The following is a 13,636-nucleotide window of genomic DNA, read 5'->3' as shown; positions in this document are numbered from 1 at the left end:
TGTCGCGCCAAAAGGGGGAACTTTGAGAGGTATTATTGTTGCCCCGACGGTACGTGGGAACCGTTCTTCAGCTGGCCCACACCCACCTGTTGGGGGTGCACCTGGGAATGGAGAAGACCCGGGAACGGATTGCCGCCCAGTTCCACTGGCCCGGGATGGGGAAGGCCGTTGAAGATTACTGTCGCAGCTGCCCGGAGTGTCAAATGACTGCCCCAAAGGCACACTTACAAAACCCACTGGTAAAAACAGCACGAGGACACTGGTACATCCTGGTAAAGTAGACTATGCCACCCGGTATCCCGAGGCCATTCCCCTACGGGTGGCAATATCCAAGGGAATAGCTTGGGAGCTGTTCCACCTTTTTAGCCGGGTGGACATCCCGAACGAGATCCTGACAGACCAACGTACTGAGTTTATGTCCCGCCTAATGAAAGATTTGTGTGCTCTCCTGCAGATCAAGCAGATCTGGACCTCTGTCTTCCATCCACAGACGGATGGGCTCATCGAGCGGTTCAATAAAACACTCAAACAAATGTTGCGGAACGTCATCGAGCAGGACGGGAATAACTGGGACCAGCTATTTCCCCACCTAATGTTTTCAATCCGAGAAGTACCCCAGTCCTCCACTGGGTTGTCCCCTTTCAAACTCCTCTGCGAGAGGAGATCACAAGGCCGACTGGACCTCGCCAAGCAGGTGTGGGAAGCCCAACTGATCCCCTTATGCAACGTGGTAGAGCACGTGGAGACTTTGAGGGAGCGGATGACAGCCATATGGCCAGTGCCTGATGTGCCCAAGCCCAGGTCTACAATCAAGGAGCCCAGCCTAGAGAATTCCAGGTGGGGGACAGGTTGTTGGTCTTAATCCCCATGGCCGAAAGTAAGTTCCTGGCAACAAGGCACAGCCATACAAGGTGATCAAGAAGCTGGGACTTGTCAATTACCGAGTATGGCAGCCAGGGAGACTGAAACCCCAACAGATTTACCACGTGCACCTGTTGAAGAAGTGGCACGAGAGGACAGCCTTGGCCATGTTATGGTAGGGACCCAGGACGCCAATGGTACCAGTGGTGGTCCTGAGCAATGAGGACCTCGACCCAGTTCAGAAGCAAGAGCTTAGCTCTGTCAGGGAGGGGACTGTCATCAGTGCGACGTATGTCTCCCTTCTCGACAACAGCCAGTGAAATTGCAGGGCGCCAAATTCAAACAACAGAAATCTCATAATTTAAATTCCTCAAACATACAAGTATTACACACAATTTGAAAGAAAACCTTCTTGTCAATCCAACCACAGTGTCCGATTTCAAAAAGGATTTACGGCGACAGCATGACATGCGATTATGTTAGGACAGTGCCTAGCCACAAACCACACAGTCATTTTCCAGCCAAGGAGAGAGCTCACAAAAGTCGGAAATAGCGATTCAATTAAATCATTAACCTTTGATGATCTTCATCAGGACTCCGGGATGCTGGCCTTGTAGGCAGAGTTCCAAAGAAAAATCCATATCTCAGACTGGTCAATAAAAATAATAGATTAAGATGGGCAAAAGAACACAGACACTGGATAGAGGAACTCTGCCCAGAAGGCCAGCATCCCGGAGTCGCCTCTTCACTGTTGACGTTGAGACTTGTGTTTTGCGGGTACTATTTAATGAAGCTGTCAGTTGAGGACATGTGAGGTGTCTATTTCTCAAACTAGACTGACTGTCTAATGTACTTTTTCTCTTGCTCATTTGTGCATCGGGGACTCCCACTTCTCTTTCTATTCTGGTTAGGGCCAGTTTGCGCTGTTCTGTAAAGGGAGTTGTACACAGTGTTGTACGAGATCGTCAGTTTCCCATTTATTCTTCTAATAAATGGGCAAAACACCCAAACAATGATCAATGTCTGAAAAGCAGAAACTTATGTTTGGCATGCATTTATGAACATTTGCAATCCCCCTGTGCTGGCTCTCAGTAACTAATGACCAGGTTAGCCACTGCTAAAGTAAGAATTTACCTCTCGAGGAGATTGGATTAGTTCAATGTAAATGTTATTGAAGCTCCCTCCCATTGTAACATTCATGCTGTACTTCAACAGAGGAAGAAGACTAGAGCTAATTTGAAAAGGCTAATGCAGCCATGATTGGATGACAAATCTGCCATCCTTCTCTAGGTAACACAAAAGAGGAGCACGGATATAGGCAATTCCACTGTAACAGAATGACAGTGAGACTCAGATGTTTCTCTTTAAAAGTATGCCAAACAAAAACCATTGATTGCAAAGTAAAAATTCTTTAAACAATTTCCACAGAAAATGTTACACAAACACAGTGCAGATGTAAATTATATATATACTATGTATAATGTATACTATATATATATATATATATATATAGTATACAGAGTATATATATATAATTTCAACACATATATAAAACAATTAAAACATGTATTATTTATTTTCCTACAACCTCTTGTTTTTACAGATATTTTGCTACGTACATTTCACATACTGTACATAGCACAATTCTGTATACACACCACACAAAATGGCCTTCAGACATATGCGGCATACATGATACAATGTTCTCTTGGTCCCAGCCACTACAGATCATGAACTTTTAATCCCACCCCTTAGCTACTCTCAGCCCATCCCACATACTTTATCTCCGTAGACCACCCTCTCTTGATTTCCATGTGCCATACTGTATATTTTTTTGTATCATTATGTACTATACAGAAATATATCATTCTGAATAGGTACGTAAAGGTAGAACATGTAATATCCTCCTTTGCATGTTTGGTAATGGGTATTATTTTACACACTGGCTGTTGTTCAATTCAAATCAAATTAAATAAAATTGTATTGGTCACATACACATGGTTAGCAGATGTTATTTATTGCGAGTGTATCGAAATGCTTGTGCTTGTAGTTCCGACAATGCAGCAATATCTAACATGTAATCTAACAATTCCACAAGAACTACCTGATACACACAAATCTAAGTAAAGGAATGGAATAAGAATATATATAAATATATGTATGAGCAATGAAAGAGCGGCATAGGCAAGATGCAATAGATTGTGTAAAATATCATGTGAGATGAGTAATGCAAGACATGTAAACATTATTAAAGTGGCATTATTAAAGTGACTTGTGATCCACTTATTAAAGTGGCCAATGATTTCAAGTCTGTATGTAGGCAGCAGCCTCTCTGTGTTAGTGTTGGCTGTTTAACAGTCTGATGGCCTTGAGATAGAAGATGTTTTTCAGTCTCTCGGTCCCAGGTTTGATGCACCTGTATTGACCTCGCTTTCTGGATGGTAACGGGGTGAATAGCACTGGCTCGGGTGGTTGTTGTCCTTAATGATATTTTTGACCATCCTGTGACATTGAGTGCTGTCGGTGATGCATTGTGCAGACCACACCACACTCTGGAGAGCCTTGGGGTTGTGGGCAGTGCAGTTGCCATCCCAGGCGGTGATACACCCCAACAGGATGCTCTCAATTGTGCATCTGTAAAGTTTTGTGAGGGTTTTAGGTGACAAGCCAAAAATTTTCAGCCTCCTGAAGTTGAAGAGGTGCTGTTGTGCCTTCTTCATCACACAGTCTGTGCGCGTGGACCATTTCAGTTTGTCCGTGATGTGTACGCCGAGGAACTTAAAACTTTCCACCTTCTCCACTGCTGTCCCGGTGTGGATAGGGGGGTGCTCCCTCTGCTGTTTCCTGAAGGCCACGATCATCTCCTTTGTTTTGTTGATGCTGAATGAGAGGTTGTTTTGCAAAAAAAGGTGATATCTACAACCTTAAAGGGTTCTTCGGGTGTCCCCATAGGAGGATTTTACCTGGAACCAAAGAGGGTTCCCTATGGGAACAGCCAAAGAACCCTCTTGGAACCCTTTTTTCTAAAAGTATAATGAGTTCTGCCCCCAAACAAGACTGAATTTTGTTGATCCGGACCAGACCAAATCTGTACCAATCATAGACGTCTATTTTTCACAACTTTGGATATCAAAATACAGCACAGTAGAGTCAGTCAGTGCTTAATTTGATCACTGACTTGAGACCAATGTGTAGCCTTGGCTGTGTGAGAAGCACGCCTGTATCTCTCACAGAACTAGAATACAGCCCCACTGTGGAGGTATCATAATATCCATAAAACCTAGTTCCAATCGTTTATCCATCATACATTTTTTCAATGGGGGATTTTAGAAACACTTAAAACAAGGGCTGTGTTTCGTTTAGGTTTACCCTGGCGTGACGTTTTGATAACCATGTAAATCTCTCTCAGACAAGGTTACTTTTATCAATATATTCAGCTCCATTTACTCTCAGGTTCAAAAATGCTAAGCATCAAAGTGGAAATCATGCAAAATGACAAATCCCTGCAAGCTCGTGCATGTCATCTCTAGCTGACGCTAACAGGTACAGTATTTTGTCAATTTAAAACTTGCACAAAACAGTTAAAAAAATTGTTCATTTAAATTAATGTAGCCAATTTATTCATAATTACATTTAGCTAACATTAGATAGTTAATCCAGAGATTCTTACCTTTGGCAGTCGGTTTGGCAGTCTCATCCAGATCATCATGACATTTGTAGTTCTTTATGATAGCCAAATTAGCAGCTAATTAGCATTTCAAATACAGGCAAATATATTGATGTACACGGTTACCAAAAGGACATGCCAGGGTAAGCCTACTTGAAACACATACCTTATTTTAAGGGTTTCTAAAGTCCCCTATGTGGAAAATCAATGGTGGACAAACAGTTGGAACTATTTCCCTGTTTGGCCTCTAGGTTTTATGTACATTGTGACCCATACTGATCTCTCCCTCTCTCTGCTCTGATAGACATGATCCTGTAACTCTGAGCTCTCCAGCGTTGCACTTAATATTTTATTTCCTTATAGAATCAAAGACACGTGAAGGGTTCTGGAGGAGCTGCAATACCCCTGATGAATTTAAATCAATTTGCCAAAGCTATAGAATTTCTTCTGTCTGTTCAGAAAGAAATGAAATAATTCAGAATAGCCTACTACACCATGAGAAGGCCGATAATTTTGCCACAGAGGATGAATAGCTTTTTAAATTTTTATTATTGCCTAGCTGTGGATTGTATGTAGCCAGGTCGTATGTAGCAAAGCCTATAGTCGAGAACACTCTGCAAATCTGTCAGTGAACAGCATGCAGAAAAAACAGGCATTTCACAATATTTCAAATACAATCCCGGGAAAACACTAGTTGGAAAGCAAATGGCTCCTGCTGAAAAGAGAAGACTCTAATCTGTCTGCTGAAGGCTACCAAAATATTTGATCAACTTCCAAATATTGTTTTACAAAGTACAACAAGAGAGAGATAGGCTTTTGGCAGGAACACATCAGCCGTCACGGGCGATTGAGCTGCGCATCATTAGGTGAGTCAGTGAAACTTGAAAGCATTTTTAGAACTATAATTTCCACCTTCTATTGTAGCCTACAGTATGTGTCTCTCCACACACCTAGGCCTAGGCTATTGATGGTTTCAAGACAAAGTATTTTTTATTGATCTCAGATTCTCAGTTTGTCTGTGTCAAAGTAGCCTGTCATTTCGATCATTTGTGCTGTATTAAAAAGATTATGCGAAGTCATGTAATAATTACACAGAAATGCATGAAATGCGTTTATTGAAGACCCAATTTTTTTCCGAACACTAGGCTACTAAGAATGTTTCCCTATGTAAGCAATTCTTGTAAGTGCCCTTTACTCTACTGCTCTATGCTAATACGTAAATGCGATGATAAGCATGCAGTGCTTTATTATAAAGGCGAAATTTTTTTTCAGGTACCTCAGAGCTCCCTACGGTAGGTCACCCCCTCTCATGCTCACTTTTTGTTCTGGCACCTCCCCAATGACAAACTAAGCACTGAGCACAGCACAGTCAGCACAGCACAGCAGAGTACAGTATAGTACATTTACATTTACATTTAAGTCATTTAGCAGACGCTCTTATCCAGAGCGACTTACAAATAGTAGAGTTCACTACACTACAGTACAGCACGGTACAGTACAGCATAGTAGAGTATAGTACACTACAGTTGAGGGGAGTACAGTATAGTAAATTATATGGTACTCTACTGTGTGCGACTGTACTGTATTGTACTTACTCTACTCTACTTTTCTTTGTTGTAGTGTACTCTACTGTACTGTACTGTGATGTCAAAACTTTTAAAACAGATCAGATTTGGACTGATCAAATTTCAAGTACTTTTCAATGCCTATGGATGTCTAGTGTGAGTCGGTGCTCAGTGGTTGAGAGGGCTGGTTACAGAAGATGGAAAAAGAGGGGCCTCATGGGTCAGTAAGAGCTGGGATAGGTGACATTAACTGTAGAGATTGAGACGAGAGACAGCGAGAAAGAGAGGGAGGGGTTGTCCTGGGTTGACTGTTTTCACAATCTTGCTATGACTACCACATGACAGAAGGAGAAAGAAAACAGTTATAGCTGAACATCACAGTATGCCAGTGGAACGGAGAAAGAGTAGAAGGTGACCCAACTGTGGTTTGTGACACCCATGAATTCCCATACTAGACAATTCCATTGCATTAATTCTGTTAGATTTTTGGATAATTCTGTTACCGATTTGGTAACAGAATGACACATTTTAATCACTTAATGAATCATATATGAAATTGTTATCAGTTAGTCTCCCTTTACTTGTTACTTCTGTAAACTTTCATTATCTCCCCTCCTCATGAGGCAGGGAAATGATAAAATATCTTAAATATATTCAGGTTTTTGGTAACAGAATGACAAGACACTAGGAAATATTCCTTCAACTTACAGAAGGCAAATTGTTTCTGCAAAACTAAATATAAATGTTGATATTAGTCAGCAGGGGTCTTAACTTAAACATCAGTTTGATTTATTTCTAATACCTTTTAAGACTTTGTCTGCTAGATGTTTTCTAACATCCCTTTTCCATCTGTTTGACCAGATATCAAAGCCTTTGCTAATTCCTACTTTTCAGGAGTGAAAATGTTTGAAAAAGTGTATATACTGAATGCCTTAATTCAAAACATGTAGACTCTTCTGACACAAAAGGTGCTCTTATGAACTTCACTTGTTGGCACTTATTTGGCTTTTTATATGGAAATGCCAATAATGCTTCAAGATCCCCGCAATACATCAGACAAAAAGAAAACAAGGCTTTATTTTCAATTGCTACCAAGTAACCAATATAACTTTATGATCAAAATACATTTATTAGCTCACTGACAAAAAAACAAAGAGAGTCTAATCAGTTTAGCAGGATGTAAAAGACAGACAGCAGTGTATCTGCTTGATGGATTAAGCTGAGGTTTAGGTTAATTACATGACAAAAATTGTGTAATCAATAAAGAATACAATAATGTGAGTTGTTTGTATAATTACCCTTTCACACTAACAAATTAGAATCCTAAAAAATATAGCACATATGCCAGAAAAACATAAAAATACTTATTTCGACTATGTAAACTTCTAAAATGGTACCCTCATCCAGAGACATAAAATTATGTTTTCTGCTTGCTTGGGTCTTGTGATTGTGTGAGAGAACAATCTTTCAAGGGAGTCGTCATCAGAACAACTTAAATATGAGAGTTTTTTTGCATCTGAGATCTCAGCCTCATCTATCATCCATATGAGTGAAACTATGGGCATCCTTTCTGTTTCCCAAATTAAATTCTCCACAGTAGCTGCATATGAGGATGTTCACAGAAGAGTAATGTGATGGAGAGGAGAACCTGAGAATGCAGCAATCAGTGAGGTGTCTGAGATCTAGGTGATCTGTGAGACCTGAACCCAGAGGCCATCTTGCCTGCTGTTCTTCTCAGGTAGCGAAAATATTTCACACGTGACAACCTCACACAAACCTCACACAATCCCAAGAGTCATATGTTGGGCATGATTTCATGCATATTTCCCATCTAGCACTAGGTTTTTGTGCCACAGTGCAAGCAGAGCACTATCTCCAATGTGATTGTAATTGTCTACACTCTGTCCCACTTAACATACTAGATTACATTGCAGTGTTTTTCTGGACCATGCAACACAGCAGCCACTCCGATATCAAAGGAAACAGTTGCTGGAGGATTCTTCCAAGAGAAGTGCTGCAGTAGCACAACGAAAAAAGCTAACTGTCATTGTCAGCCATTTCATTTTAATTGCACGGATTATGGAGCTCGTTTCTAAAGATAATGTTTCTTGTTTCATTGACTTTATAAGTCCCACCCTGCTTTATTGCTCTCTCACAGCTTTTCTTCCCAGTGAAAAGCCTATTCATTTCATCCTCACTTTCATCTGAATCATTTAATCCCAGGCAAATGCCCAAATGGGAAATCCGGAAGTGCTTATCATCACTGAGTAGAATATGTTATGAGAAAACTGGGAGAAGTCAATGACAAGTGTATTTTCATTAAAGGTCCAATACAGTCATTTTTATTTCTGGGTAACAATTAAGTACTCTACTAGCTAGGTGTCCATCCAATTGGCGACAGATTTTCATGTGAATATAAAAAAAAATCTGCATAAAAACAATTTGCGCATTTTACCACCAGAGATGTGTTTCCATCCAATTGACCTGTTGCGGATAAAAGGCTTGCATGATAATGGAGTGCACCAAAATATATTTAGCGGTTCAATTCCCATGTACTGAATAAAGAACACAAGTTAAATGGGTTTCCATCCCATTTTCAACTCTACTGACGGTTTTGTAAAAAAAAAAAATGTTAACATGCCCAAGCTGGTCTTGGCACATGCGTTCTAGACAACAGCTCGCAGATACAGTGCAGGGGTGGGTGGGGGCTGATGTATATAATGACCATATAATAAAAACATTGCAACTCATCATGTCGCTGAATCAGAGGAGCCCTGAGCTTGTTTCCCAGAAACAAGACGGTCCCATCTAGGGGTGATGGAAGACAATGTTCCTTATGTCCAGTCTACTCCGTAATTTCGTTTTTGTGGCCGTCATTGCGGAAAACCCTACTTCGCAGAGATAGGATGTTGGAAATGGAAGCAATGTTTTCAGTGCATTTGTGGCTATGTCAGGATATTCAGCCTTGATTTTAATACAGAAGGTCGGCAGAGATGAAGTTATCTCAAACATACTTTTAAGGCCACCGTCATTTGTATCCTCAAGGAGTTGATCTTCTTCCTGCACGGACATGGACGCTTCACCTGGGGTCGCGGATCCATTCCTTCGTACTTCGTGGGTCTTTGGGAGATGGAAAGTAAATCTAGAACTCCATTGACAGCGAACCTAGGTGATTGGGCTGCAGCTGGGAGAAATACGGCCCAGTCTCAGTCTCTCCCAACATCCCAGCTAATGTTTGGAACATGTCATATACGCTCCTGTCCACTTGCCGTCTCCACAGTTCCTGTTTGGCTTTGAATGCAGCCACTTTATCTGCCAACTTAATTAAAGACAGTTGTCATTCTCCCCTGAAGTGACAGATTGAGTTTGTTGAGTAGGTTGAATGTGTCGCACAGGTAAGCGGGTTATGCGACCCATTCCCATCATTGAAATGTGCTGCCAGTGGTGACTTTTTTTCTGAAAGAAATCTTTGTAGCGGCTCTCGTCACTCAAACACTCTGGCAAGTGATCTCCCCCTGGACAGCCTTGTTAGATAGTCTATCTCCACATACAATGCACCAGGGGCTTGGAGCATGAGAGTAACCTGTCTCAATAAAGCCATATTTTAGGAAGAACATCGTATTTTCCATTGAATGAGGATGTTGTTGTTTTTTGCAGTCTCGGGCTTTGCTGTCTCTGCATTATCGACATCGTCGTTGGGCCTTTTATCTCCCTTACCCCTTCCGAAGAAGCTCTCATGCCACGTTTGTTTGTTTTTATTCATGTCAGCCTATGTAGCTAGCTAGTACAAAGTTGCCAGGCAACACAGCTCACGCAGACCGTGATGAACTCGCGGCACGAGATTGACTGAAGTTCAAAATCTGAAACGGTTCTGGGTGTGACAGAGAAATTAGAGTGGTGAGAAAATTATATAATTATTATTTTATTTTACAGATTAAAAAAAAACATATATATATATATTTTTTTTTTTATCCTTTCCGTGTGGCCCGGTAGCGAATGAGTCGGTACCGGTCCAAGGCCTGGTGGTTGGGGACCGCTGACCTACATGATGAGATTATTATGGACAAATGAGCAAGATTATTTTCATTTGTCAAATGGCAGCCAAGCATCGATCATCATGTCTCCAGAATAAGACTCTCGATATTTATTGGAAATCACCGCACTTTCACAAACTTGTGAAATCCATCATTACAGTCTAATAAACCACATTCTTTCCCAAGTCGTAGTTGGAGGACCACACAACATATCATCGCGTGACTCCAAGTTTACTTCAACATAATGGTTATAATATAAATATTTGCGGGTAAAAGGCATTTCCATCAGCATATCTCGCATAATTAATTTTACCAACACAAAAAGATCCCACCTTGTCTAGCATATTTTATTTTGTCTAAATTTGTACGTTTACAGAGAATTTAGCTGTTTCCATCAGGCCGGTAGGGACATGTTTTAAATCCTTTTATAATTTACTCAAATGAAAAGGTTGGAAGGAAAACTGGTTTGTGTGATTTCTCAAGCAAGAATTTTGTCTCAGAGTGGTCTGATTGGGGAAGGAAAATCTAAGAATGAGCTGTTATTTTCAGAGAGGTTGTGAACTCTCTTTTTAATTGGTATATTAACTACCTACTGGACACAGACATCAGTTCACCAACTAGTTTAGATTTACATTTGGTTCAATTGTCAACTAACATGAATTCAATGTGAAATCAACTAAATATTTCACCATGGCAATGGATTTATGTTAAAAGTTGTCACACCCTGATCTGTTTCACCTGTCTTTGTGCTTGTCTCCACACCCCTCCAGGTGTTGCCCACCTGCCCCATTATGACCCTGTCTATTTATACCTGTGTTCTCTGTTTCTCTGTGTCCAGTTCTTCTTGTCTTGTCAGGTCTTACCAGCATGCTTTCCTGCCTTCCTGTTTCTCAAGTTCTGTTTCCTTGTTTTTCCCGGTTCTGACCATTCTGCCTGCCCTGACCCCAAGCCTGCCTGCCGTCCTGTACCTGCCTGACTCTGACCTGATCACAAACCTCTCCCTGTCCTCAACCTACCCTTTGACTGCACCGTGTTTATAATAAATTATCTGAGAACTGTACGGTCCGCCTCCTGTGTCTGCATCTGGGTCATATCCTGAGTTGTGATCAAAGTTGGGTGAACAAAAATACTAAGTTCCCTCATATTGATAACTTTTTTCAAATCCAATCAGTTTTCCATGTTTAGTCATTGTGATCACAAATACGTTTTGAGTTAAAATGACGTGGAAACAACATTGTTTGAACCAGTGTTTGCCCAGTGAGTAATTTACCAACTGGTGATGTCACCAGGCAGGTCAAACTATTAAGATTACGATTAAGATCACTTTATTTGTCAATTTGACAAAATGTCTAACTGTAATTTTACTTGTTTTATTCCAACCCCTCTGAAAGAGACACATTTTATTGGTCACATACACATGGTTAGCAGATGTTAATGCGAGTGCAGTGAAATGCTTGTGCTTCTAGTTCCAACAGTGCAGTAACATCTAACAGGTAATCTAACAATTCCCAACAACTAACTAATACACACAAATCTACTGTAACAAGTAATCTAACAATTCTACAAGAACTACCTAATACACACAAATCTAAAGGGGGTGAATGAAAATATGTGCATATAAGTATATGGATGAGCGATGGCCGAGCGGCATAGGCAAGGTGCAGTAGACGGTATAAAATACAATAAAATATAGTATATACATGTGATATTAGTAATGTAAGACACGTAAACATTATTAAAGTGGCATTATTTAAAGTGGCATTGTTGAAAGTGACTAGTGATCGATTTATTAAAGTGTCCAGTGATTGGGTCTCAATGTAGGCAGCAGCCTCTCTGAGTTAGTGATTGCTGTTTAGCAGTCTGATGGCCTTGAGATAGAAGCTGTTTCTCAATCTCCCGGTCACAGCTTTGATGCGCCTGTACTGACCTCGCCTTGTGGATGATAGCGGTGTGAACAGGCAGTGGCTCGGGTGGTTGTTGTCCTTCATGATCTTTTTGGCCTTCCTGTGACATTGGGTGGTGTAGGTGTCATGGAGGGCAGGTAGTTTGCACCCGGTGATGCGTTGTGTAGCCTTGCAGTTGAGGGCGGTGCAATTGCCGTACCAGGCTGTGATACAGCCCAACAGGATGCTCTCGATTGTGCATCTGTAAAAGTTGTCAGGGTTTTGGGTGACAAGCCAAATTTCTTCAGCCTCCTGAGGTTGAAGAGATGCTGTTGTGCCTTCTTCACCACACTGTCTGTGTGGGTGGACCATTTCAGTTTGTCAGTGATGTGTATGCAGAGGAACTTAAAACTTTCCACCTTCTCCACTGCTGTCCCTACGATGTGGATAGGGGGATGCTCCCTCTGCTGTTTCCTGAAGTCCACAACACCACACTCCAAGTGCCCTCACCCCCTCCCTGTAGGCTGTCTCGTCATTGTTGGTGAACAAGCCCACTACGGTTGTGTTGTCTGCAAACTTGATGATTGAGTTGGAGGAATGCATGGCCACATAGTCGTGGGTGAACAGGGAGTATAGGAGAGGGCTGAGCACACACCCTTGTGGGGCCCCAGTGTTGAGAGTCAGTGAAGTGGAGAGTTTCCTACCTTCACCACCTGGGGGCGGCCCGTACATACAGTCAAGTTCAATATTATTGGCACCCTTGAGAAAGATGAGCAAAAAAGACTGCATAAAAGAAATAATACAAATATTGAGCTATATTGTTTGCTCCCAAAAATTGGGAAATTATATTATTCTGTACTAATAAAATTGCTCAGAGAACGAGATTTTGTTTTAATATAAAAAGATAAGGTTCAAAATGTTTGCCACCCCTAACTATTCTTACAAGCAAAATCAAACAAAATGAAACCTGAAACCTCTCATTTTAAGGAACTGTATGGTGTCCTTCCATGGCTTCCTCTTTCACTGGGGTATGAAAATGACATAACACACATGTAAAATCTCTTTGTCATCTGTCACCATGGGAAAAGGCAAAGACGAAAAAGAGAAAAATGTAGTTTACAAAGGTTCAATCAGGAAGGCCGGTCTGAATGCTCATTTAACTTCATTCACTAAGCGTAACATAATTCACTTTTGTTTCCTAATCTACTGGCATAGTGGGAATGACAAACGTATCATCATCAGCATAGCATCTTGTTTCTTCTCCTCTTTCCTATTAGCCATGTGTAGAATGTCATTCACATATTCACCTTATACCCTATAAGCACGGAACACTATTGCACATTCCTCAAACGTGCTGTTTAACCTTTGGGCTCACTTTTGCAATGATCGTTCCTCTCTCTCAACCAATGGACGTAAATCTTGGGAAGTATTTATGTCAATTTACCTTCGTTCTCTTACTTGCTGTTTTTCAGCAACCATCCACCTCCACACAACCAGCAACTTAATAACCTTAATAATAACCTAACCTGTCATTGGAACTCCTTTCACCCAGCGGGTGGTTTTGATGCCAGCAGTCCCGCATAGGGCTACCTGCCATGACATCATCTGGCTATGAGGATCTTCCCT

The sequence above is a fragment of the Oncorhynchus gorbuscha genome, linkage group LG09, assembly GCF_021184085.1.
Source record: "Oncorhynchus gorbuscha isolate QuinsamMale2020 ecotype Even-year linkage group LG09, OgorEven_v1.0, whole genome shotgun sequence".
NCBI classification, from domain to species: domain Eukaryota; kingdom Metazoa; phylum Chordata; class Actinopteri; order Salmoniformes; family Salmonidae; genus Oncorhynchus; species Oncorhynchus gorbuscha.
The sequence above is the reverse complement of the archived record's forward strand: the minus strand, read 5'-3'. Positions refer to the sequence as shown.